Below are 10,074 nucleotides of genomic sequence, written 5' to 3' on the forward strand. Positions count from 1 at the left end.
ACAAAGGGAAGGTGTTAGCACCCTTTGTATCCATGGTTATCCATGGGCTCTTAATTGCTTGATCACTTATGTTTGTCTAGAAAAAGTGGTTGTGGATTGTTTAGAAAATGTTTTGAAAAGAGAATTTAACTTTGTAATGATTCTTGTATGAATGTATACAAAGTGGTTATCTCGTTTAGTTTTGAAAGTTGTTTAGAAAAATATAACTCGGTAATGATTCTAGTATGAATGTATACCAAGTGGTGATTTTCTAAAAGATGTTTTGAAAGGTGTGGGGTGTGAAAAATATTTTAGGTTGTGAATCAGCAATTAAGGGTTATACCTACCCAAGGTCTTTATGGGCATTTCCAATCCTTATGAGGGTAAAACTGTCCTTACTATTGAGAAGTAAGTAGTTTTATCCCTTTGGATGTAAAGGGACATCGTAGGGTCATCGATTGGTCATTGAAGGCAACAGTTGTAAGGATACCTTAGCATTCGAAGGGACGATCATCATTTAACCGTAGGCTACAACGATGGGTCATCAAGGGACAAAGTCATATATTCGAAGGCAACATCCGAGGGACTATGATTTATTTTATAGAGACAAGATGATTTAACCGAAGGGTCTTTGCTAAGTGTATCCCCACATTCGCGGGACATGACCATAATACCGTAATACCGTAAGGCAACAAAGAGAGGTCCAAGATCACATATTCAAAGGCAATGTTTTATAATCAATTAGGCGATTGTAATTAGGTAGTTAGGTCCGTATTAATTAAGTAGTTAGGATGAATCTCCACATTAAAATCGATTAAATAATTACATTAAAATCAACTAAATAATTAGGAGGAATCTCCACAAGGGTATTCCACAAATAAAATGGAATACCTAGCAAGCTACTTGTTCCTGGGAATATGTGAACCTTTACAACATTCAGCACACAGGTCAGAATACCAAATGGGGGTGCAATCGAGGATTACACCGCAAAAGAAACACAGCAGTAGGAATGTTAGGCAAAATAACGCATGATTGACATAGAACAGATCAGATAAGCATAGAACAGAACAACCAAAATATTAGCGACTGTCACGTTCGCCTCTGTCTCGCCTAGCGAAGGCTTAGCGAGTACTCGCTACACGCTCGCTTAACGATGTGCTAGCGAGCGGCTGCGGGTTTTGAATTTCAGAACAGTATGATCTCCGCATGCTTCACGCCCTATGGCCTCCAATACAGTCATTATATGGTTCAGCATTCAAGATATTCAGGCACACTTAAATTCACATGCAACACCTCAAATATACTTATGAATTCAATTATAATATCACATGCAAATTAAGAACATAAAGCGGTAATGGTAATGCAAACCTGTTTGCAAGTGAATTGCAACCTTGAATTGGTGAGTCAGATTGAGTTGGGCGGAGGTAACCTTGATGCCACTGAGTTCCTTCAGGGTTTGCCTCCAGGGTTTGCCGTCTGCGGGCGTTAGGGTTTGCTTGCTAGGGTTCTCCTTTCTCTGTTTTCGTTCCCCCTTTCCGTGACTGAAGTGTCGGTATTTATAGTGATTGTGGTGACCTAATGGGCTCAGAATGAAGCCCAAAAATTCTGATATTCGCAAGCTTCGCTAGGCGAGCGTGTAGCGAAGGGTTCGCTAGGCGAAGGAGTTGCTCGCCTAGCGAGCAAGCTAGTTTGGGCCTTTTTCTGGATTGGGTCTGTTGTTAGCTGGGCTTTTGTTCCTTTAAGGTCAGTGCCTTGCAGAATAAGTTGGAGTGCTTCGAGAAATGTTTTGCAAGATTAATGGGCAAATTTTGGGGTATGACAGTTTGGTTTATAGCCACATGATTTTGTTCTTGCTGAGGATTTTATTTTGATTCCTCTTTGTTGCTTTTTGATTTCCCTACTTTTGCTGGATTGAATCTGATTTGAAATCCGCGGGGATGCCCTAATTTTTGCCTAAGTCACTTGTTCTCAATGTAGCGGGAAATTCATGATTATCAAGCTATTGACAAGCTAGAGATCAATTAACAAGAGTCGCCGTCGCGCTTTTATTGTTTCCAAGGGAAAAGGGAAAAGTACAAACAAAACCCAATAAGTAAGAAGTTTTCAAATAAAAACTAATAAAAATCAGAGATCGCAGGTAAGGGGGTTGGTTACACAGAGGGAAGGTGTTAGCACCCAAAGTGTCCTAGGTACTCCTAGGGAGCCCTTTTTGTGTGCATATGTATTTTGTACAAAGTGATGTTTACAATCAAATAGAATGGGGGGGTGAGAAAAGAATTCATTAATTATATTTTTGTGTTTGACAAGACCTTCGGTCTTATGCCTACGTATCAACATAAAAATGAGGGATCAAAACCTCGTAGTTCGTGCTATAAATTTCAAAATGAGTGTGTTGGTTTTAACAAAATTTAAGTTTGAGAGGCACAAAGGCCTAAAATGGTTTTAATGAGTTAGTTCTTTTTGGCTTTTTGAAAGTTTAAGTCAAGTACAATTAAGTTTATTTACAAGTTTTATTTAAGAAAATAAGGTTGAAAAGGCAATGGCATAAGGCCAAAGTTTCTATCTCTTTTGAAAGTGGTCAAAGTTTAGATTAAAAGGAGTTCACACAAAGAAGGTTTTGAAAATGGAGGGAGAGATTTTGAAATTAAAGAAATGGAGAGAAGATGAAGAGACTACCCTATGCACAAAATTTAAAAGTTTAAAGTTGAAAAGATCTGACCAAATGGGAGTCATTCAAAAGACAAGTATGTCAATAGAAACCCAGAATTCCCTTGGACCTTTTAGAATCAAGCAATACACAAATGCACAATTGTATCAGTCTTGAAGAGCAAAGGCATCAAATAAAGATGGCCTCATCCAAGCTTATCCACTTCAATGATCTTCTTCAGAATAGCCCATGTAGCAGATGAATTCCACAAGTCACAGGTTCAACATATCAGCTTAATAATGATCAATGTTGTAGATGAATCTGGAGAGATCTAGAATGATGTATCAGATGAATTCAAATTGCAAGTACTTGGTTCTTTAACAAATTGGCATTGGCCAAGTCCATTAGCAAAGGAATGTTGCCTAAGTTCTAAGTCCAATTGGGCAAGATCAAACCAACAGTCCACTCAAAAGTCTTTTAGGTTTTTTTGTTATTATTATGTACATTAATGGTCAAAGACCATACAAACAAACAAAGTAACAAAATAATATCACACAATATGGTCCAAGTGGACAAAGTGAAAATTACATTAACATAAACAATTAGAATGATATGTATAATGGCAAATGATAATAGAATACTAAAAGTAAATTGCATTAAATTAAAGACTTGAAGTTAAAAGTTAATAGTTAGTAGATTAGTAGTTAGTTTTGTTTTTGCTTTTGATTTCAAGACATTCTTTGGAAAACACTCAACCCAATTGCCACAAGCATGGATCTTTGAACCAAAACATCTTCCAAAGGAAGGAAAGAAGGTCAAGTTTCCACACAATACCATGGAAGAGGGGAGACTTACAATCTCACTAACTAGAATGCTTATGCCTTTTGTGTAACAAATTTAGCGCTATGTTAAGCAATCGTAATTGGACTTATGTAGAAGTCACAACTATTTGAGACCGGGCAATAGACTTTTGGTGTTAATGCATGTTGGAGACATAGTATTAAGAACTATGCTCATTAAACATACCACACAAAAAATATGCAAAAGGTATGGCCTAATCTTATTCATACTCATGTTAATCTTTGAATCAACTAGCATTAGGACTTTGAGATTTCATTGGCCAATTGGAAATGAATGTATGAAGAAGGGGAATTAGATGAAGAGGGAAAGGGATGAATGAGATCATAAATTGGTCAAAGGAGGACTTTTACCAAATTAATATTATTCATTCATTTTGGGAGATGAAATGTACATTCCATCAATCCCCTAAATTCAATAATATTAACTTGACAAAGTTAAATCAACCTTGACCAAGGCCCAACAACAAATAAGAAACTCAATTAAGTCAATACGAATGGTCAACACATTTAAAATGGCATTTATTCAATTAAAAATATTAAAATAATGCATTAAATTCAAATATGTTTTGTCCAAATCCTAAAATCTCATCAAAACACCAAATAAATGGCCATGAGATTTATCATAGGTCAAACAAGGTCAAAGGACCTTGGATAAAAAATTTCATAATTTTTTGGACACTTCAAAATATTTCTAAACAATTAAAAACAAATGAAAAATCAATTAATACATGAAAAATATTAATAATGATCCAAAAAATAATTTTAATTCAGAATATGAAAGAGAAAATATTTGAAATTTTTTGGTGAAAGTCCCATATTTTTTGGATCAATATTAAATTTATTATGAATTATTGAAGAAAATGGAATTAAAATGAAATTCAGAAAAATAAAAAATACATGGACCATCAGATCTGCCTCATTAATTGAGGTGGCAGATTTGATGATCCAAAACACACATTCCATGTGTTCCTTAGTCAAACGCACTGTAACATGAGTAATCACAAGGAATGACTATGATTAGAACGTGGCACTTAGATCCCATGGTCCAGATGCTAGACACATCATCGCCGGAGCCAGAGCTTCAGTCATCTTCCCCGGTGAGCTCCACCGGACTGGTCAAGATGAACCATCACTAAAATTCCAAACAGGGACATGATTTTAAAGAGAAAACATCACTGAGCACAAATATCACCTCCAATTCATCCAATTCCAAATATATTGAGAGATATGTGGATTTGAAAAATGAGGTTCATGATCTGAGTTACTTCGATTTGGCCTCAAAGCAACTCAATCTTCTTGCCTACATTGGTAGGACTTCAGACAACACAAGAATCAATGGAATTGAGCAAGAATCAAGGAGAATCGAAGAGTTTAAAATTTCTGCAAATTACCTTCAATGGAGGTCTGAGCTTACTAGATCTTGATCTGAATCATGCTTGGCTTCACTTCACTTGCTTGCAGGAAGAGAATGGAAAGGTTTAGAAGCAATGGACTCCTGGAGAATTGAATTCCAAAACAGTGGAGATTCAAGCTCAAATTCAAATGAATTTATCAGGGTTATCCTCTTAGAATGAAGGGTTTTCAATGGGGATTCAAAGCTGGCGCAAGGTGTGTGTGATTTCTGAGCATAAGGGCCTCAATTTATAGGGAAATCAAATCATATTTGCACACTCTTTCCATTTTCCTAATTTGGTGAAATGATGATGCCATGCTGCATGGGTGTTGAAATAGGGTTAGTATGTCGGGTTTTTGTTATCGTCTCCACAGGGATTGTGAGATATCGCTGTCGTTCGACAGTTGTTTTAATTCTTAACTCGTAGTAACAGGGGGGGTTTTGGTTTTAGTCACGGTAGCTTGCATAAAAGTGTAAGAAAATGCGGTAAAAGTTTTGGTTTTTCTATTTGAGAAAGATTGTCAAAGTTAGGGTTCGACGATCACTTTGCATGTATATGTTCGATCAACAAAACTCATAAACTCCTTTAGATGATAAACTATTTCACAAAGTCCTCCTAATGTGTTTATCTCTAACACACATTGTGGGTTTTCCCATTTTGATCCATTGTTTATCTCTAACACAATCTATCAAAATGACAACTTTTTGGTTCAACTTTATCGTGAACAAAATCATTCATTACTATCTCTAGCTAACAAACAAGATTGGATGAAAACCTAGGTAAAGAGTTGGTAAACATCTCTCGATCATAAACCAACACAAAGAGTTATCAATAAAACAAGGTTTTCACCATATATTCATCATTAAAGAGTTTACAAATGAAGATCATCTCATATACACGCAAAGCTTATGATCATCTACATCTAACCTTGACAAAATGAAGAACTTAGCCACTCATTTTCATGGTGGCTTGTACAACAAGTCTCGGTTGAAGGTTGATCAACATCCAAGTCGAAGAATCGAGATTGGATGGGAATCCACCTTCTTTTTGTAGAATATTGCTAAGAGATGATGAAAAATGAAGAAATGGGTTTCTAGGTTACAAAATATCTCTAGAACAATGCTGGAAAATATCTAAGTCTAAAAGTAAAAGTTCTCTCTCCAAAAAGTAGCCCCTGCTACTTATACTACTGCTGTCTGAGCTGTCATGCTCGCTAGGCGAGCAGAATGGTTCGCCTAGCGAGCCCCAAAATAGGCACCAGAGACACCTGCGCCAGAAGAATCTTCCAAGCCATGTTTGCATGTTCGCTTGGAGAACAAAACCTTCGCTAGGCGAAGCCTACGCTTCCACCTTCGCTCCAGCGAGTTTAGGTGGTTTTGCTACTGGAATTGCTCGTTGGGAGCTCGCTAGTGGCTCGCCTAGCGAGTAAGTGCTGGTTGTGCTTTTGACCTGGTCTGAGAGTGTTCGCTACCTCCTTCGCTGGGTGCTTGCCTAGCGAGTTGGCTGACTTTGCTACTGTAAAATTCTGGGGATGTTCGCTGGCAGCTCGCTAGGTGCTCGCCTAGCGAGCACTTCGCTACAACACTCGCCTAGCGAGCATGCTGATGAATGCTTCCTTTTCTTGGCCCCTTTGCCAACTTTCTTATGCCTTCATTTTCTATTATTTCATGCCTAATTCCTGCACAACAACGCACAAATTAAAGGTACCAAGAACGTTTAACATTGTATTGCAATTCATCTAAAGTAAAGGCAGTTTCGAACACTTTAGCAACAAAAAGGAGTGAAAGATGCCCACATTTGATAGCTCAAATAAGCACTTTTAGGCATCTAACAATGGGCGCACGTAGGCCCGTGGAATGATGGTTTGAAAGTCCAAATGAATGATCAGATGCTTTGAATATGGATTGGATTGCAAGGTACATGTGCATTATCACTTGAAGATTGATCCATGCCAAATGATATCAGCCTGTTTAAGCCATGCGTATCCTATGCATTTCTCATCCAAAATGAATGAATTTGATCTCTTTGGAAAGGTGAGATCAGGAGGAACAAGTTTAATGTTGAACACTTTTTCATTTGGAGCTTGGAACTTGGAGAATTTTGAGGTGGAAGTTTGGAAAATTTTGACATATCAAAAATTTTCTAAGTGTCAAGCCATATGTCTCAATATTCCACCTTGCTTAACTTTTTATAGGAGTTTCAAATGAGAAAAGTTTCTTTATTAATGTTGCATATCTCTCAAATACATTCAAAATGGTCACCAATTTCATGTCATTTGGATTTGAAATGATAGAGTTATGCATTTTTGAAGTTTGGAAAAATCACTTGATTAATGGTATAGGTCAAAAGTGACCTATAATGTAGCCTCATATCAATGTTCAAAGAAGTTGAATTAGCTCACACTCAAAACATCAAAGTTGAAGTAGACACATTGAATTTGATTGTGCAACTTGGAAATCTATCATCCCATAAAAATTGAGCAAGTTATGGCCTCGGGAAGTTGACTTTCAAATTAGGGTTTAGACAAAGTGACCTATAATGTTTCAACATAGAAAATGATTTTCCAAGCAAAACTAGCTCTAGGTATCAACATGAAAGTTGTTTATAATGTCATTTAGAGTAAGTTTTATCTTGGAATCATTTTCATATGGTGAAAATTGTAGGAGATAGGGTCTAGTGAGACCCAGTTTTGATCAGATGAATTCATCTGGCCAACCACCATCAACCAACTTGCCAACTTCCAATTCTCTTGATTTTCTTGGCTTATGGTAGATCATATATGCATAAGATTATGAATTTTAAAGTGTCCCTTGATAAATTTGATCAATTGGTGAGATATATTGTTGGAGAAGTTACTCAAGATACCCAACCAAACTAGGGTTTCCAAGGCAAATCACCTTCAAACTCTTGAAGAAAACTTGATCAATATAACATGTAGGAATCAATGAAAATCATATATGATGCTCATAACCATTCTTGAATCAATTCTTGGTTGTGCTCTTTGTTCATGAGGGTCTCAAACCCTAGATGTGATCAATGAATCCATGAGATCATGCCTTACCTACAAAAGAGTTAGATAGATACAAAGACATATTTTGGTATTTTGGTTAGTGAAATGATAATATACAAGTATGATATAATCACAAAGTTCTTGGTGATCTCTCCTAAAACAAACCCACTGAAGAGGGGTAAGGAGGATATCAAGGTATGATCCTAATGCTAATGCTTATGATGGAATGTATGAGGGATCTTAGGGTCAAAATTGGGGTCTTACAACTGCCCCTATTTAAGGACATTCTAACTGAGGGGGTGAAGGTTAAAATCTTCGGCTCGACTCAGTAGAATGGGCTTAAATAACAACATATAGAAACAAATTTTGTTCCCTAAGAGACCTCATGATGAATATGATATGAATGCAAAAGCTAATGCTCTGTGGGGAAATATTGCCACAAAGGAAAAGAAATCAGAAAGACCGAAAGTCCGCAAGAGCACAATGCATTCCATAAGGAAAACTCACTGGGGAAACAGAGACTCTGGGGGATAAAAAAGAGGAGTTATGCGTAGGCCAGTCTATGACATAAAACTACTGGAGGACTTAAGGGATTCCATCTAAAATGGAAAGACTCAGTCGGGAAAACAACAACATCTGCAGGGGATACGAATAAGTCAGGATAAAACTGAAATATTCGACTCGCGCAGGGGAGAAACACGATTTCACTAAGGAAAACGCACTCAACTCAACTGGGGAGAAAAATAAAATTTCAACACAGGAGGAGCAGAAATCTATTATCTACTACCTGTTACTGGGTAAGGAGATAATAAAGATATGATAGGGAGAACATCTGTCATCGGTTAGGATGAACATATCAAGGATGACTCGCTGAAGGACTGCCAGGAGGAAGTATTCATTACCGGTTACTGGGTAAGAATAACCTTGCTGGGGAAAACTGCGGAAAATAGGTTTTACAACTACCAGTTACTGGGCAGAAGACCAAGGGTCAGAGTATCTGTCATCGGTTAGGATAAACATATCAAGGATAAACTCGACAGGGAAGAAAATCCGTCATTGGTTAAGATGAACATATCAAGGATTGACTTGCCTGGAGATGTCAAGGAGGATACCCGTCATCGGTTAGGATGAACATATCAAGGATATACCAACTGAACAAAAGGGAGTAATTACATCTATCGAAAAATTGGATAGAAAACCGTCGGAGAGAAAAATCCGTCACCGGTTAGGATGAACATATCAAGGATTTACTCTGCGAGGGGACAAAGCAGGATTTACAACTACCGGTTATTGGGTAGAAGACCAACCAAAGAGAAAATCTGTCACTGTTTAAAGTGAACATATCAAGGATAGACTCTGAAATGGGGAAAAAGATAGGGATTACATCTATCGGTTACTGGATAGAATACCAAAGAAGAGAAAATCCATCATCAATTAAGATGAACATATCAAGGATAGACTCTGCTAAAGGGGAACAATAGGATTTACAACAACCGGTTACTGGGTAGAAGACCACAAGGAGAAGAAAACCTGTCATCGGTTAAGATGAACATATCAAGGATTAACTCTTTAAGGAACCACAATAGGAATTAAAACTACCTTTTTACTGGCTAGAATACCAAAGAAGAGAATATTCGTCACTAGTTAAAGTGAACATATCAAGGATAGACTCCTGCGGGGGAAGAAAAGATATCTGTCACCGGTTAGGATGAACATATCAAGGATATACTTTTCGAGGAATAGATCCACTAGGGATATCCGCTGAGGAGAAAAAGGGCACTTTTGTCGGGTACTGGGCAAGAAGTAGCAAACTACCAACCAAGAAGAATATTACCAGTTACTGGGTAACAAACTCTTAGGGGGCAAGATATCTTTCTAGGTAAGAGCTAGAAAGAACCAATCAATCAATACTTAACCCAATGAGGACATAACTCAAGGGGAGTAATTCCATCCAGAAAATTTGCTGGAGAGAAAACTGAAATAACAATCATCCACGAGGAAACAAACTCAGTGGGGAAACAGAGAAAGGTTAAAGTCTTTTCGGCTTAGGGGCTGACACTCTACAATTGAAATAGGACAGACACCAGATTTGGTATGGGGATAAAGTACCACCATAACAGAGAATGAAAATCTCAAACAAATCAAATATGAAGATGCAGGATATGCAAAACATGCATTTGTATA

This window comes from Lathyrus oleraceus, chromosome 3 (genome assembly GCF_024323335.1).
Source record: "Lathyrus oleraceus cultivar Zhongwan6 chromosome 3, CAAS_Psat_ZW6_1.0, whole genome shotgun sequence".
In the NCBI taxonomy this organism is placed as follows: Eukaryota; Viridiplantae; Streptophyta; class Magnoliopsida; order Fabales; family Fabaceae; genus Lathyrus; species Lathyrus oleraceus.